The sequence below is a fragment of the Sorex araneus genome, chromosome 5 (assembly GCF_027595985.1).
Source record: "Sorex araneus isolate mSorAra2 chromosome 5, mSorAra2.pri, whole genome shotgun sequence".
NCBI lineage: Eukaryota > Metazoa > Chordata > Mammalia > Eulipotyphla > Soricidae > Sorex > Sorex araneus.
The window spans coordinates 68975039-68994254 of NC_073306.1; positions in this window are offsets into that span (position 1 = coordinate 68975039).

The window sequence follows — 19216 nt, forward strand, 5'->3', positions numbered from 1 at the left end:
TGAGAGGAGGCCACGCCCACTTTTAGACCACGCCCACTAAGACGCAGGCCACGCCCCCAGTGTCTTCCTGTTGAGGGGGGGGACGGGAGGGCGTGGCCGAGGGATGGTCCTCGTACCTGATGGATGTGCGCAGTTACAAGCCGGTTCGGGAGACGGGGTGTGCGCAGGGCGAGCAGGGAGTGACTTCAGAAACTCGGGAAGTCCCCCTTTTTATTAATGATTCGGCTTATAAGGGTTCTCTCTCTCTCTTTCTTTGTGAGTCTTGCTAGTGTTTTATCAATCTTGTTTATTTTCTCGAAGAACCAGCTCTTGGTTTCATTGATCTTTTGGATTGTCTTTTGGGTTTCCATGTCATTAATTTCTGCTCTAAGTTTTATTATCTCTTTCCTTCTGCCTAGTTTGGGCTCCTTTTGTTGGTCCTTTTCTAAGGTCTTGAGTTGTGAAGTCAAGTTATTTATGTGGGCCCTTTCTTCCTTCCTGAGATATGATTGTAGAGATATAAATTTTCCTCTTAATAGGGCTTTAGCTGCGTCCCACAGGTTCTGGTAGCTCGTGTCTTCATTCTCATTTGCTTCCAGGTACCTTTTGATTTCTTCCTTGATTTCCTTCCTGATCCACTCATTGTTCAATTTCGAGCTATTTAATTTCCAGGTGTTTGATTTGGTTTTCTGCATCTGTCCATGATTAACTTTTATCTTCAGTGCATCATGGTCTGAAAAGATAGCTGGTACAATGTCTATCTTGTTGATTCTGTTGAGGTATGTTGTGTGGCCCAGCACATGGTCTATTCTGGAAAATGTTCCATGTGCACTGGAAATGAATGTGTATTCCTTTTTTTGGGGATATAAAGCCCTGTATAGATCTATTAGCCCTCTTTCTTCTATTTCTTCCTTCAAAGCCAGTATTTCCTTGGTGAGTTTTAATCTTCTTGATCTGTTTAGAGGAGACAGGGCGGTGTTGAAGTCTCCAACTACTATTGTATTGCTCGAGATGTCCTTCTTAAGGACTGTTAGCAACTGTTGTAGGTATTTAGCTGGTCCCTCATTGGGTGGTAGACGTTTAGGAGTGTGATTTCTTCCTGATGTACATATCCCATGAATAATAAAAAGTGGCCTTCACTATCCCTTCTAATCTTTTCAACCTGAAGTCTATGTTTTCCGATACTAGTAAAGCCACCCCAGCTTTCTTGGGGGAGTTGTTTTCTTGCAGGGTTGTTTTCCATCCTTTGACATTGAGTCTGTGTTTGTTCTGGGTATTCAGATGTGTTTCTTGCAGGCAGCAGAATGTTGGGTTCAGTCTTTGAATTTATCTTGCCAGTCTGTGTCTCTTAATTGGTGAATTGAGACCATTGACATTAAGTGAGATTATTGTTATGGGGTTTTGTGCCATCTTTGTGTAAGGGTTTGTTGTGCTTGTAGGGGTTCTTCTTGTCTTACAATAGCCCCTTTAGTGTTTCTTTTATGTTTGGTTTTGAGTCTATGAAGTTCCTGAGCTGTTGTTTATCCCCAAAGTAGTGTATGATTCTTTGGAGTTTGAATGAGAGTTTGTCCAGATAAAGTATTCTTGGTGAAGTGTTGATTTCATTGAGTTTTTTCACTATATCCCACCATTGCCTTCGGGCTTGGAGGGTTTCCTCTGATAGATCTTCTGTGAATCTAAGGGGTGCTCCTTTGTATGAGATTTCCTTCTTGGACCTTGCTGCTTGCAGTATTGTGTCTCTGGATGACGTCCATCATTGTAACTATGATATGTCTTGGGGTTTTTATCTTAGGATCTCTTTTAGCTGGCACCCTTCAGGCGCCTTGAGCCTGGATGGATGCCTGCATTGTCCAGCTCTCGGAAGTTTTCCGCAATGATTTGTTTGACTGTGGTTTTTTCATTGGGGTTGGTTCCCTGCCCTTCTTGTAGTCCAATGATTCTAATGTTGTTCCTCTTGAAATAATCCCCTAGGACTCTGATTCTGGCTAGAGCTTTTTTGAGGTCTCTTGCCATGGTTTATTGTTGCCTGTAGGCTTCTTGCAGCTCATCTTCAAGATTACTGATTCTGTCTTCTGCTGAAGTCATCCTATTGTTGAGGACAGCCAGAGAGTTTTTGATTTCATCTACCGAATCCTTCATTTCTTTTTGAAGGTTTTTTTTTTTATTTCTGCTCTCATTTCTTCCCGGATTTTGTCGGCTGTCTGTTGTATTGTTTCTGCCAGGTCCTCCTTGAAGTTGTAAGTCTTTGCATTGAGTTTATTGAACATGTTGAGGATTTCAACTCTGAATTCTTTATCAGAGAGCTCAAGTTTGTAGGGAATGCCAGTTGAGGTTTCTGGATTCCTTTGATCGTCCTCTGCTTGCAATGGGGATTTGCACTGTTTCTTCATGTTGTTGTGGTGGCATGGAAGAGGGACCTTGAATATCAGCATCCCTGTTTTCTCTTGTTGCGAAAAAGGATTGTGGACAGGCTCAGTCAATGGTGGTTGCCTTTTTATTTCTTCCTTGTAGAACCTGATCTCCCTCTGAGATGTTCCTTCAATCCTAATGTGAAGTCTTGTGTTTTATTGTCCTACTGTTTGCAACTAGCTAGGATATTAGTCTTGGACACGATGTTGAGGAGAATATCTGCGGCCAGACAAGAGGCCACGCCCACTTTGCTTAGGCCACGCCCCTGACGATTAGGCCATGCCCCTTTCCCACAACCAGACAGCCATCAAGGGGCTGGGGGTGGTGTGCTGGCCACTCTGCTGGCAGTCCGGAGGGAAGTGAAGCCTGTGGTGCTCAGGGCCGAGGAGCAGGCTGGGTCCAGAAGGGCGGGTCGAGGGAGTGTCACACACCTGGGCCGGAAGACAGAACGGCTGCAGCTCTTGGAGTCGGCATGCCGGACACTCGGCCGGCAGTCCAGAGGGGAGCGAAGCCTGGGGTGCTCTGGTTTGGGTATTTACTACTTTTATCATAGTATGTAAATGCTCATCACCCATCTCCTGCTTGGACCAAGAATATTAATGTTTTGGGGAAACAGGATAAAGAGTCATTATCTATGATAGTTTTCTGAATCTAATGCCAGCAATACTCTAGCACCAAAATGTGTCTGTCTCAGGGTAATATGTATCAAGGTCCTCAATTGTCTGTATGGCAAAGGAGAAATAAACAGTGGTAAGGCAGTTGAATTGCATATGGCTGGCCTAGGTTTGATTTCCCAGCACTGCATGCAGTATCAGGAGCACTGCCAGAGTGAATGATCACAGATACAGAAGTAAGTCCTGAACAGCATAGGTTATGGCCCCAGTACAAAAGGAACAATGATAAAATTGTCTGTTTGAAGCCCATTAACTGATACGTTTGAAATTCATCCCATGCATCAAGTTGTCTAGAAGCATTATGTATTTTCTTTATTAGTTCCAATAGCATTATATTATCTTCATTGGGCTGGAGCTATAGCACAGCGGTAGGGCGTTCACCTTTCATGCGGTTGAACACCCATGTTCAATTCCTCCGCCCCTCTCAGAGTGCCCAGCAAGCTACCGAGAGTATTGTGCCCGCACGGCACAGCCTGGCAAGCTACCCATGGCATATTGGATGTGCCAAAAACAGTTAACAAATAAGTCTCATAATGAGAGACGTTACTGGTGCCCACTCGAACAAATCGATGAGCAACGGAATGACAGTGACAGTGACAGTTTATCTCCAATAAGACAGCTTCTCCAGTCTGTTTTACTTAATTTAACTATTAGCATGAACTAAATCAATATTTAAGGATAGATATTATCAGAGATATTATCAGTGTTTCTATCTTTTATTAGTAACTTAAGGTAGTGTGTACTGATCAGAAAAGACAATTCTCATTTTCTGTTTTCATATTCCCATTTGCAAGCTTAGATTTACCAGAAGTTAGGACTTCCTAAACTTTTATAGCTGACAAAATTAGTATCACTTTAATTCACACGTATTGATATTATATGTAAGATTATAATAAATTAGTTTGATAATCACTTGTATTCTATCTTCTGAGAGTATCTAGCCCACATGGCAGAGCCTGGCAAGCTACCCGTGGCGTGTTGGATATGCCAAAAACAGTAACAATAAGTCTCACAATGAGAGCCGTTACTGGTACCCACTCGAACAAATCAATGAGCAATGGGATGACAGTGACAGTGATACAAAACTTCACCTTTAATATATCATCATATCACTGTAACACTGTCATCCCGTTGCTCGTCAATTTGCTCATGCAGGCACCAGTAATGTCTCCATTTGTCCCTGTCATGTTCAGGGTCAGGGGATTGAGACCCATTATTGTTACTGTTTTTGGCATATCAAGTATGCCACAGGTAGCTTGCCAGGCTCTGCCATTCGAGATTCTACATAACTCTCTTCCGGGAGCTTTGTCTTAGTCTCACCTTTAGTATGTAGGCAAAAAAAAAAAAAAGGTTTTGTACTATATACAGTAATATTGAACTACTATAACACATAGAATGTTTTATTACTCATAAATAGTATTAGTGAAGATGTAATACCCATAACAATGCTAGTCTATTAGCATGATTTACTTTGCAATAATAAAATATGAATAGAAACTAAAGGAAAGATTTTTAGTCTTTTAGAGGTTTCTCCCACTCTCTCAATGCAAAATAGTCCTGTGAGTATGACTTAGCAGGGCTTTTTGGTGTGCTGTGTAATGCCATAACATTATTCTTTATGGAAAATGTTCAACATTTTTAGTTTTATTTTTTTTCTTTTTGGTTTACACCAGGCGATGCACAGGGGTTACTCCTGGCTCTGCACTCAGGAATTACTCCTGGCAGTGCTCAGAGTACCATATGGGATGCTGGGAATTGAACCCAGGTTGGCCATGTGCAAGGCCTTACCCAATGTGCTATTGCTCCAGCCCCAAATGTTCACCATTCTTAGGCATTCTGTCCCACAAACACTGCTATCAAATCGTACCAAATAGCAGTGTTATATTTCAATATAGTGGGGGAAAAACCAGTGTAATAATTTGACATGTCTAATATGTCAAAATTAATGTTGTATTATTTGTTAATCAAGTAAAAAAGACTTGAGGCTTATGAAAAAACAGCCTATTATAATTTGTTTTTATAGTATGACTATGACATCCTCTTTATGTCTGTGTCATTTAAAACTCAGTGAAAATTCCCTCTGAATATTCATCAACTATATTAATGAAAAATAGTGACCCGCACAAGTCAAATAATACCCATGGTAAATCACTTAAAACTTTTTATTTTGACATTCCTTCATTAGTTGTTTAGCTAGAACTTAGGTCTAATTATGGCTTTATACATCCAAAATTCCCTAACTGTACATTATGAAAAACAGAAGGCAAATATTGCTATTATATTACATTTCAACACATATTGACTATTTAAAATTACTTCCTATTCTCATCTAGTATGTCTTGACTATTAAAGTGTAATAATACTGAGTTTGTTATGCTTTTGTTCAATATTATTTTCAGGCACTCATATGCTATTCTGTTAATAATTTATTCCACATTATCTATAATCTGACTTCTTCAAATTTATTTCATTTGTCTATTCATCTTAAGACTCATTGCAAGTTTTAGATCCATTTGTATGTATCTGTGAGTACTATTAATCCATTTTATAGTCTCGATTGGAACATCGATTATACCTATGCCAGCTCTTAACTAAAATTTTCTAGGAAAAGTCAGGCAGAGATAGATAATAGAAACATATTTGCTGTCATATAGGATTAATTTTGCACAATAGAACATTTATTTGTATTTTACTATAGGACTCTGAGAAGAGGGAATATTATGCTTATGGAATATTTTCACCAGCATCCTCTCATAATTTAACTGAAGATTCTGAACAATTGACAGTTCTGATTATTGTCTGTATGAATACAGTATCTAATTTTGCAAGAGCTAAAAACTGAATATATTTGAGAAAGAAAATGGATCATTATAGCAAACCCTATTCTTTCAATCAATAGAAGCTGTATATAATATAGAATAACATATTTTATATTATATGTGTATAATCACTGTATCACTGTCATCACCGTCATCCCATTTTTTATCGATTTACTTGAGCAGTTGCCAGTAACGTCTCCATTCATCCCAGCCTTGAGATTTTAGCAGCCTCTTCTCACTTGTCTTTCCCAACAATTAGAAGCTTCTTTCAGAGTAAGGGGAATGAGACCTGTTATTGTACTGTTTTGGGCATATCAAATGCGCCACAGGGAGCTTGCCAGGCTCTGCCGTGTGGGCGGGATACTCTGATAGCTTGCTGGGCTCTCCAAAAGTCATATATATTTATTTTCCTCTATGATGATGTGTCACACGGTCATATGTTCCCTCATGTGTAAGCCTCAGCCCAAGCATGTGGAAAGTGGCCTGGAGCGAGCGGCTGTTGGGTAGTGGAGGTTGTCAGACCAGGGATGGGTCCCTTTAAGTGAGCGATTTGGTCGTTTAATGATAGCTTGTCCTGTTCTATTATAAGAAATTCCTGTAATTATATGGAGATTTTAAAACTTTATCATTTTGCACATCAGTATAAGTAGCCTTTCCTTCTTCGAAGTAGCCTTTCCTTCTTCGCTAGCATCTGTAAGGAATATAACCGCTGATTCAATAGATTCAGCTTTTATAAGGCTAGGCCAAATTCAATTAGCAAATTTAAGAAATTGAAACAACTTTTGCTTTGGAAAGCTGTTACGAATTTTGCCCAAATAATCAGTACAAGCAATTTGCCAATCCTCATCAAGTTCCCATAGTGCTTGGATTTGTTCATTGGTCATAGCACAATAATTTCATCAGGATCACACCCTATTAATTGTCTAGATCTTTTTCTTTCTTTTAGAATTATTTGAGATATTTTATATGCATAAGTGTCCAATTTTTCAAGCAGGCTTATTACATAAAAAATTCCATTTCGCAGTATTAGTTTCTTGTACCAGAATCCCAATGGGACAGTGTTAAGTAAGCAACAATATCAGATTTAAATTTTCTAAAGAATCAATTCTATCTAGCTGAGCCTTATTTACAATTTCCTCAATTAATTCCAATTCACGTTTAGCTGCAGGGCTGAGTTGCTTGGGCTATTAAGAGAAGAGTCACCTTCCAATGTATAGAACAAATTTTATAGGGCATAGGTCGAAATGCCCCATTGCCAATTTGTATTTCCCAGTAGTTTTGAAAATCATTTAAAGTTTTTAACTTATTTCTCCGAATTTGAACTGTTTGAGGTGTAATTTTACATTACCATATTATTGGTCCCCAAATGTGTATAATATAAATTTATAATATGTGTATATATAACATGTATATATGTTATATGTCATATATATGTTGTTTTCAAATAAAATGTAGTATCAAGGGGAAAGGCAATCAAATAGATTTTTTTTTATAAATTTAAATTTTATTGAATCACCATGTGGAGGGTTACATAGTTCTCAGGATTATGTCAGTTATACAATACTCAAACACCCTTCCCTTCACCCGTGCCCATATTCCATCACCAACCACCCCATTATACCTCCCGCCCCCTCCCGCCCCCCCAGTCCCCACCCTTGTAAGTGATAAGTTTCACTTCGTTTACGCTTTATCTTGGTTACAGTCCATGTTTCAACACATAACTCACTATTGTTGCTAGGGTTTCCCCCCAAAAAAGAGAAGACAGTCCCACTGTCAAGGAAGCATTTGATGGCTCTCCATTGCTGAGAATGTAGAGATATTAAGTCCCGCTGTTTGTTACATAACTTTTCTATTTTTCCCCCCTTGTCCCGAGCCACCGAGATCATGCCTGTTCAGTAATCACCACGCTGCCTGACAAAGGGAAAACAAACCAAAAAAGATGGTTATTTCCTGTCATCAGCCGACGTGGGGCTCTGGCTTAGTTGATAGTCTAGTAGAATGTCTGCAAGCAGTTTCTGGAACCAAAAGTAATACGCTGGCATCGGCCCCAGCTCAAGATTCCACCAGCGTCCCGCTGTTCCAAGTACATAATAATTTATTCCCTTGTATCCCATTCCCACACCACCAGGTCCATGTCAGCTTAATGGACATCATACTATGGTTAACGCCACACCGCGTTTCTTCCCGAGAAAGAGGGATATTTCTTCTCAGCCGGCGTGGGGATATGGCTTAGTTCAGTCTATAGAGATGGCTACCACTTTGGTAGCCTTCAATATTTCAGCACAAGATTTACTATTCTTGTTAGGATTTCCCACCAAAGTCCGACCCGTTAAAAAGGAACCATTTCATATTGGTGATGATTAAATGACAATAGGTTGCGCGGCCATGGCAACGGCCTCGCAGCTTTGAATTTCTGTATAAAGTCCAGGGAAAGTACAGCCAGAAATTACAAACTTTAACCCAATTATGGTCCCCCCAAAGTCCAACCCATTACAAAGGAACCATTTCATATTGCTGATGATTAGATGACATTAGGCTGCCGTGGCCGCACGGTTTTGGGTTTCTATATAAAGTCCAGGGAAAATTCTGCCTAAAATTCTATCGCTACAACCTTTTACCCTTCAACAAAAAACTCAGTACTATTGTTTGGAGTTTCCCCCCACGGTAAGCCCTGCCAAAAAGGAACATTTACACGTTGCTGACAATCAAGAGATATTAGGTCACGCGGCTGCTATCGCAGCCGCACGGTTTTGGATTTCTATATGAAGTCCAGGGAAAATTCTTTTGGTAATTGCATCACTCGCTGGCAGCGCCTGGGCCAGAAGCTCCAAGCACTGTGTCCAAAGTGGTTCAGTTGCCTCCGGGGTCGATCTCGCACGGGGCCGGAAAGGAGCGTCCCCACATGGCTCTGCGCTTAAATGTCGGCCGGCACAGGGCGGATCCGGAAGTCCCGCCCCATCGGCTTTCCCGGGCTTCTTGTAGAGTCTAAAAACCGGCTATTGCCCCGCTGCATTCAAAAAGAAAGAGTTGAGAGAGAAAAGACCATACCCCGCCGGCAGCGCCTGGGCCAGAAGCTCCGAGCACACAGTTTGGAGGCATTTTGGAGGTGCTGCTCGTGTCCAAAGTGGTACAGTTGCCTCTGGCGTCGATCTCGCGCGGGGCCGGAAAGGACTCAAATAGATTTTGATTTTTTAAATTCATAAAAGCCTAAACAGTTGCACTGGATAATGTCACTGTCACGGTCATCCCGTTGATCATCGATTTGCTCGAGTGAGCACCAGTAACGTCTCCATTGTGAGACTTATTGTTACTGTTTTTAGCATATTGGATGCGCCACGCATAGCTTGCCAGGCTCTGCTGTGTGGGTGAGATACTCTCGGTAGCTTCCCGGGCTCTCTGAGTGGGCAGAGGAATCGGAACCCAGGTCGGTCGCGTGCAAGGCAAATGCAATGCCTGCTGTGCTATTGCTCCAGCCCATAGTTATAATATCACGATCACAATCATGAAATCCCGTTAATCTTTGATTTCTCAAGCGGGCTCAGTAACCTCTCCATTTGTCCTTTCCCTGAGATCTTAGAAGTCTCTCTCGACCTGGCCCTCCCAAGGATGTCACTGGAGGCTCTTTCAGGGTCAGAGGAATGAGATCTAGCTTGTTACTGGATTTAGCATATGAATACACCATGGAAAACTTGCAAAGCTGTCCCATGTGGGCAGGAAACTCTCAGAAGCTTGTCAGGTTCTCCCAGAGGGAGAAGTAGGCTATAGGATATCACTTCTGGGATCTTGCTTTTAAGTCTCTAGATGTTGGCTGTTGATGGGATTACACACACCTGGGTTCCTCTGCTGGTACCTTCATGCATAAGGCCTGTCTGAATGTGTGGAGAGGGGCCTCGAACATAGCTGTAGCTAGGTTTCGGTAGCCAGGCGTGTGGGTTTCTTGAGAGTTTCTTGCCAGAACGCCTGGCTGTCTTCCCCAAGGCCCCTTGGAGGAGATGGGTTCCAGCTTCCTCCCCCACCCCGAGCAGAGCTCCTGTCGGCCGAAGACTACCGGAACCTAGCTATAGTTATAATAGAATATATTAATTATGAAAATATGTTTCAGGACAACTCAGCACCAGGACTTTCTCAGAATGCAGCCTTAAAAACATGTCACCAGTATTAAGAGGATTCATATCATCATCATCATCATCATCATCATCATCATCATCATCATCATCTTTCCGTTAATCATCGAATTTCTCGAACAGCCTCAGTAACGTCTCCGTTCATCCAAGCCCTGAGATCTTAGAAGCCTCTCTCTACTCATCCTTCCAATGATGCCATACTGAAGGCTCTTTCAGGGTCAGGGGAATGAGACCCATCTTGTTACTGGTTTTGGCACATTAATACACCATGGGTACCTTGTGAAGTTCTCCCATGTGGGCAGGAAACTCCAAGTAGTTTGCCAGGTTCTCCCAGAGTGAGATGTAAGTTATAAGATACCTCAGGCCGAAAAGCTTATGGGAGCTTGCTTTTAAGTCTGTGGATGCTGGCTATTGACAGGATTACATGGTGCTAGGGGCAGTCCCTGGGCGTGACCGCTGAGCTACTGGGAAGTGGGAAATCTGGGCGGAGAATGCCCCCAGTCCCGATCTGAGCAGCCTTGGAGGTCTCAGCCCTGGTACTGCACACCCGGGTTCCTCTCCTGGTTCCCTCAAGCATGAGGCTCATCCAAACATGTGGAGAGTGGCCTTGAGCATGGCTGTGGCTATGCTCTGGAGGTTTTTGGCCACCGGGAGCTCTGCTTGTGGCGGGGAGGGAAACTGGAGCCCAACCCCTCCTAGGAGGACCTGGGGAAGACAGCCAGGCGCATGGGCAAGAGACTCTCTGCCTCTTCTTCTAATCCTCTTTCAGACAGAGAAAGAGGGTTCATATCCAGAGTCTAATACCTAAGGAAAAAGAGAGCTAGTTTAAACATAGTTACTCTCATCAAGCATGGTCTCAGATGAGAAATCAGGGTTATACAAGATAAAGAATTCCTGCCTCAATGGCTGTTTGTCACAATTTCATTGGTTTCATTGTTAGAAGAACCCCATGCCTCTCCCCTCATACCATAGTTCTTCAGATTTCACACTCCTGGATTTTTACAACACTTATGTTTGCTGAAGTGAAAATTGTATAGTTATTTATTACTTTAAAATATGTATTTATTAAAATTTGACCCTTGGTGGTCTATTTAAAACAGTCTGGAAAATGGGGCTGGAGTGATAGCACAGCGGGTAGGGCGTTTGCCTTGCATGCGGCCGAACCGGGTTCAAATCCCAGCATCCCATATGGTCCTCTGAGCACCGCCAGGAGTAATTCCTGAGTGCAGAGCCAGGAGTAACCCCTGTGCATCGCCAGGTGTGACCCAAAAACCAAAAAAAAAAAAAAAAAAAAAAAAAAAAAAAAAAAAAAAAAAACAGTCTGGAAAAATTATTTGTCATCAGGTTCTTATGATATGAATACAGTTTATAATTATTATTCTAATACACAAGAAGAATGAGTTTAACTTCTGAAAGAAATTATTATATTAAATATATAATATAAATATAATATATATAAATTATATTATATAATGCTACTTGAGGTAGCATTAATGAACCTTAACACAATTCAAATATGTTTAACAAAGATAGTTGCTTCAGATGTTAAAAGTGATCAAAAGGATCTACCTGAAAATATTTAAATGTTTCTTAAAAAATATTTATCTATTTTTGATATGCAGCCACCTCTGTCCGTGTTCAGAGTTTATTCCTGGCTCACTGCTTGAGTGATCCCTGAAGCAACCCAAGTGGTGCTTGGTTCTCGGGGAACCATATATAGTGCTGGGACTCAAACAAATTTCAGCAACATAGAAGGCAAGAGACTTATCCCTTAAAATATTACCAACTAACTACAACAGTGTTTGAAACTTTGCTTATTGTGCTTTATGTTATGTGTATATTCTATTGCTTTTTATATTATAGTATTTGAATTATTGTTTTCCAATAAAATATGACAACACCTTCAGTTTCCTTCAATTGTCTGGTCCTTGATAGCATTGATGCCCCATTGAAATTTTCTAAATTACGTATTTTACTTGTTCCCTTGATAGCTTCAAACAACTACTCATTGTCTACATGGCCAAATCCATTTTCATATTTTCAGCATTCACATATCAGTTTAACTCTACCATCTCTCCCCAAGAAACCTACTCTTCAATCTTTACTAATGGCAAGCATGAATGTCTTTTCTATATCTGAGTTATTGGTTATTTTTTTGTTTGTTCTTTAAAGGGGTAGGATGGGATTAGTGTGTCTTTCTAGACTTCACTTACTTCACTTAATCTAATTCCCTGTCCTCAGGGCCTCATCTAAATCCAGGTAAAGCTCAAAATTTACACTAACACTATGTAATACTATCAAGGAGCAGAGCAATAACCCAGAGGGTAGGGCGTTTGCCTTGCATGCGACCTACCCGGGTTTGATTCCTCCACCCCTCTCAGAGAGCCTGGCAAGCTACCAAGAATATCTCGCCTGCACAGCAGAGCCTGGCAAGCTACCCATGGCGTATTCAATATGCCAAAAATACTAACAACAAGTCTCACCATGGAGACGTTCCTGGTGCCCACTCGAGCAAATTGATGAGCAACGAGATGATAGTGATACAGTGACAGTAATAATAACAGTTAAATTTTTCAGAGTTCTTCAGAATTTAAGGCAAATATCTTCCTTCTGAGAGTTTCTTGCCCACATGGGACAACCTTGCAAGCTTCCCATGGTGTATTCATATGCTAAATCCAGTAACAAGCTGGATCTCATTCCCCTGACCCTGAAGAGCCCCCAGTGCAACATCCTTGGGAGGGCTGAGTCGACATAGACTTCTAAGATCTCAGGGAAAGGACTAAATGAGATGTTACTGAGCCCGCCTGAGAAATCGGTGATTAACAGGATTTAGTGATTCGTGATTCATGATCTTTCTCCTACCTAAAGAGTCTTTCAGATAGGATCCCAGTCTATTAGCATTGCAATTATGTAATCCATGCTTCTATTACTATTCACTTGATTTTCTTCCTCCCTGTCAATAATTCAAAGTATAAGCTCTCATTTGTCTTTTATTTTTCCTACAATTTTTTTCTTTTTTTTATTTTTGGGTCACACCCTGCGATGTTCAGGGGTTACTCCTGGCTCTACACTCAGGAATTACTCCTGCAGTGCTTGGGGGACCATATGGGATGCTGGGAATCGTTTGCGGGTTGGCCGCATGCAAGGCAAATGCCCTAACCACTGTGATATCTCTCCAGCCCCATCTTCCTACAATTATTTACCTCTCTCTGATGAAAGAACTTAGTTCAAATATTAACTTCTTTATTCTTCCTCATGTATAAATTGACAAAATTTCTGCTACTTTACTATATTATTTGTAAAACAATAATTGTTTTATTTTGATTTATGGCCATATAAGTGATCTCCATTAGATAAACTGTATTTGTTTCATTGTACTTTTTAATTGTAACTGTCATGGAACTGCCTAATATTGAGAATTACAAAGTGTGTGTCTTTTGATACAGCTGGTGCATGTTGCTAAATTTCCCCCAGAAAATTCTAGGATGTCTCTTAGTTATGTTGTTTCAAGCTTACCCTTTCAGAACTGTATCATAACTGACTCAAGCTCCATCCAAAGGCAAACTTTTCTTGCTGTTATTGTAAAATAATTCCCTATCTGTGTTTCTGTATCTCTGTTGTTACTGTAGATATAGAAAGGGGAAGAGTAGTGGGGAACACTCAGGTTTTTGCTACAGTAGGCTTGATGAACAAAATATATTGCAAATTAAATTAACATATTTTAAAAACCTATGTAATGATTACATGTAGTATCCTAGTACATTTGCTATGACATGGGGAAAATACATGTTTTAAATTATCTTTCTACATATAATTCTTATGCAGAATTATTTGCATATGCACTATAGACTTGGACTAGAGCCATAGCACAGCGGGTAGGGCATTTGCTTTGTAAATGGCTAACCCGGGTTCGATTCCTCCATCTCTCTCTGAGAGCCTGGCAGCTACTGGGAGTATCCCGCCCGCACAGCAAAGCCTGGCAAGCTCCCTGTGGCATATTCAAAATGCCAAAAACAGTAACAGCAAGTCTCACAATGGAGAGGTTACTGGTGCCTGCTCGAGCAAATCGATGAACAATGGGACGACAGTACTACAATACGGCACTGTAGACTATAGACTAGATTACGGTAGGCGCAATTGAGAAATAACATTTGAATTTGGCTGTAAGAAACAAATAGATGTTGGCCACGTTATAAAATACAGACTGGAATTTGTATAAAAGCATGCAGGTGTGCAAAGATTTTCCCTATTAGGAGAAAGCATTTTGCAGCAATAATATCTACATGTTCTTCACAGTCACATAGATATCTTTTCCATTACCATAAAATATGATAGTTTACCATTACCAAGAAAAAGGGAATGAACAGATTATATATCTCAAAAACATAACTTCCTTTTGCACTTTAAAATCAACTAACATAAAATAACTAGAGCATATAAAATCAGCACTGTAGTACATGCTCCTGTTTAGCATTGCTCATGTCTGTGACTTTAATAACTAAGTATACTCACTAAGTGTCACAGTAAAATTGCTCAGAAGCAGTAGAGTATGCTGAAGAAACAAGCTTAAAAATCTAAATAGCCATAATCTTAATATTGATGAAGATGAAACAATCCATTTTTTAGCTCTTATCCAAATGGTTCATAAGGGATCTAGGTCACTCTACAGCCTTAGAGAACTCTAAGTTGTTGACTTCTCTTCAAAAAGTCATTAGAGTATGAACATGGAAATGGTATATGCAAATATGGCAACATTGAACTTGATGCACACATAACTTCTCTCTATCTGCTACTGATAAGAACCAAAAACATAATTATCACTTGGCTGCAGGGGGATAGACCAGAAAACATAGTTTTATTATGTGTATAGGAAAATGGGCTGGAGCAGTAGCACAGCGGGTAGGACCTTTGCCTTGCACATGGCAGACCCAGGTTCAATTTTTCAGTCCCTCTCGGAGAGCCTAGCAAGCTATTGAGACTATCTCTCCCGCATGGCAGAGCCTGGCAAGCTACCTATGACATATTTGATATGCCAAAAACAGTAACAACAAGTCTCACAATGGAGCCATTACTGATGCCCGCTCGAGCAAAACGATGAGCAACAGGAAGACAATACTACAGTGCTACAGCATTGATGAGTACTCTTTATTTTCTCTCCTGTAACCTTTGATTCTAAAATTCTTTATGAATTTTAATTAATTAATTAATTTTTTTATTAATGAGTCACCATGAGGGTACAGTTACAGAGTTTCATGCTTGTGTACAGTAATACAATACTCAAGTACCCATCCCTCCACCAGTGCCCATTCTCCTCCACCAATGGCCCCAGGGTCCTCCCACCCCCCACCATGCCCCCCCATCCCACCACACCTCTGTGACAGGGCATTCCTTTATACTCTCTCTCCTTTTGGGTGTTGTGGTTTGCAACGGAGGTACTGGGTGGCTATCATGTTCAATCTATAGTCTGCTTTCAACCTGCCTCTCCCATCCTGAGTGGATCCTCCACCACACTTTAGTTGGTGTTCCCTTCTATATCTGAGCTACCTTTTACCCCAGCATGTGAGGCCGGCTTACAAGCTGTGGAGCAAATCTCCTGGTACTTATTGCTACTATTCTTGGGTGTTAGTCTCCCATTCTGTTGTTTTATATTTTGCAAATGAGTACAATTTTTCTGTGTCTGTCTTTTTCTTTCTGAATCATTTCACTTAGCATGATGCTTTCCATGTTAATTCACTTATATGCAAAGTTCATGATTTCATCTTTTCTGACAGCTGCATAGTATTCCATTGTGTAGATGTACCAGAGATTTTTTAACCAATCATCTGTTCTCGGGCATATGGGTTTTTTTCCAGATTCGGACTACTGTAAACTGTGCTGCGATGAACATACAGGTGCAGATGTGATTTTGACTGTACATTTTTGCATCTCCGGGATATATTCCCAGAAGTGGTATTGCTGGGTCAAATAGGAGCTCAATTAAGCTAAAGCAATTCTTGGGAAGAAGACAATGGGGGGCATTATCCTCTCCAACCTCAAACTCTACTACAAAGCGGTATCAATTAAAACAGCATGGTACTGGAACAAAAGCAGAGCCGCAGAGCAATGAAACAGGGTGGAAAATTCCTACATGCAGCCTCAAATATATGATCATCTGATCTTTGATCAGGGAGCAAGAAATGTGAAGTGGAGCAAGGAAAGCCTCTTCAACAAATGGTGCTGGCATAACTGGACAACTACATGCAAAAGAATGGGCTTAGACCTCGACCTGACACCATGCACAAAAGTCAGATCAAAATGCATTAAAGACCTCAACATCAGACCACAATCTGTAAGGTACTTTGAAGACAAGGTTGGCAAAACCCTCCACGATATTGAGGCTAACAGTATCTTAAACGATGACATGCCACTGACCAACCAAGTGGAAACAGAGATAAACAAATGGGACTATATTAAACTAAGAGGCTTCTGTACTGGAAAAGATAGAGTGATCAGAATACAAAGACAATCTACAGAACGGAAAGGATATTCACCCACTACCCATCTGATAAGGGGTTGATATCAAGGGTATATAAAGCACTGGTTGAACTCTACAAGAAGAAAACATCCAACCCCATCAGAAAATGGTGTGAAGAAATAAAAAGAAACTTTCTCAAGGAAGAAATACGAATGGCTAAAAGGCACATGAAAAAATGCTCTTCATCACTAATCATCAGGGAAATGCAGATCAAAACAACTATGAGATACCACCTCACACCACAGAGACTGACTTACATCCAAAAGAACAAAAACAACCGCTTTTGGCATGGATGTGGGGAGAAAGGAACCCTCCTACAGTGCTGGTGGGAGTGCGGACTGGTTCAGCCCTTTAGGCTGAATGTAGCATCTCATGCTACAGTGGTAATTTCTGAGTGCAGAAACAGGAGTAACCCTTGTGCATGGCCAGGTGTGACCCAAAAATGCAAAAAAAAAGTCAAACTGAATGAAAAATATTGGGTAATGATTTTATTATTTAAAATAAAAAAATATGTTTCCCAATATATTATGGAAAAAATTGAATATATTACATATTTTTATTATATTGTCAAATTATGATATAGAGTGGCTTCATGTTATGACAGTTTATGTTTCCACCATTTTTGCCATTGATAAAATTATTTATTCCCAAAATTTAGTTATAAAAATGAAGATCTCTATAGTAATCTTTATAAGAGTTTCAGATTTGGTCCTTGAGATGATTTCAAAAATGTTAAATTACTCTGTCAAAATGTGCAAATATTTTTAACGAAGTAGAAAACTATTTCAATATCACTTAAAATTTTGCAATTTATAATCCTACCAGGAATGCAGGAGATCTTCCAATCTTATAGTCAGTTCTGATTCAGCAACTTGATACTTTAAACACAAAGCACTCCATCTCATGCTATAGAGTAAATAAAAAGCCAAATCAAGAGGAAAATTAAAATATGAATCCTTGCCTATGTGAATAAATTTGATATTCTTCATTTATAAATGCTCTCCTATGATTTGATTGGTCTTCAGCAGACCACATGAGTGACTGGGTTTTTGAACCACAATTTCCATAGTGTAATATAAGTACAAAGACCAAAATTTTATGTAATCATTATATTTGTTCCCACCTATTCTGTATATGCTGTATATCTATATATAATAGCATGCATACATCTATATACATGCTGTCACTGTCACTCTCATCCCATTGCTCATTGATTTGTTCGAGCAGGCACCAGCAATGTCTCTCATTGTGAGACTTATTGTTACTGTTTTTGGCATATCCAATACGCCATGGGTAGCTTGCCCGCCTCTCCGAGAGGGGCGGAGGAATCGAACATGGGTTGGCCGCCTGAAAGGTGAACACCCTACTGCTATGCTATTGCTCCAGCTCACATATATGCTATTATATATATGTACATATATATGTATGTATATATGTACACACACAGACCAGAGAGACAGAGACATATTATTGTGGGAAGTGAGAGAGAGAGAGAATAACAATTCAGATTCCTCTATTAAGTACCCAGCTTCATAAATTTCCCTGATTTGCATCCCCTGTTACATTTTGCTTTGCGAAGCTTTCTTCAGAAATATTGCTAGACATGTCCATAACTACTATTTTACTCAATATAGACATCTTAAGGACCTGCTTACGTTTTCAAGTAGTCATAATATTTGTGTGCTTTCTGATGGGGGTATACTTTTTCTTCTCTTGATGAGGATTACAAGTTAGTCAACAATTAATAATGTATGTGCATCTGTTTTACTGACTTCATGGAGTAAAAGAAGTTTTAGGCACATACTAAATTAATTCAGCTTTAATGCCAAATTCTTTTGTAAGTTTTAAGAATAACTTCCAAAAAGATTCCTCTATCAGAGGACTGTTAACTATTCTTGAGATACAGGTTTTGTTAGGAGAAATAGTCACCCATAGAAATTCTTTTACTTTGATAATTTTTTTGCTTCAAAACCCAAATTTCAAACCCTGGAGTTATCATTGCGAGGCTTTCTGAATGTCACTGATAATTAGCATCTGAAGCAGAGCAAACTGGCTCCCAAACCTGCAAAAAATATACCTATTTCTGCTCTTTACCTTTTTCTAGAGAGTCAGAGTCTAATAAGCAGCTGCTTTGGAAAGTGCTCTTACTGCCTGATAATGCAGTTTGTTCTTGATTCCTTTGTCTAGCACATGCTTCCAAACTGGCAGTAGTATACAGTTATGTTACTATGTGTTTAGAGGGCGAAGTGGAGGAAAATCCCAGTGTGACGCTCCTGGGGCATGCTCACAAATGGCTCAAGTCGGCCAAAAGGAAAGGTTGTAAATCATGATCCGAAGGAGATTGATGATGTTTTTGGAATATTCTCTCAGGATGCCAAAGAGGTGTTTGTTCCTGAGGCTTACGAATTATTTTTGTGGAAGGCTTTTATCATTATGGTTGACGATGTGCCTGCAACCAAAGAGTGTGGAGTGAGGGAGAGAAAGAGAGATGGAGACAGAGACAGAGACAGAGTCTGAGACAGAGTCAGAGACAAAGACAGAAACAGAGTCAGAGACAGAGACAGACAAATATAGAGAGACACAGAGAAAGAGAAACAGACAGGAAGAGACAAGGAAACAAAGAGGCAAGAAGTGGTAGAGGAAAAGGAGGTGGGAGAAAGGGAGAAATGGAAAGAGAAAGGAAGGAGAGAAATGCTT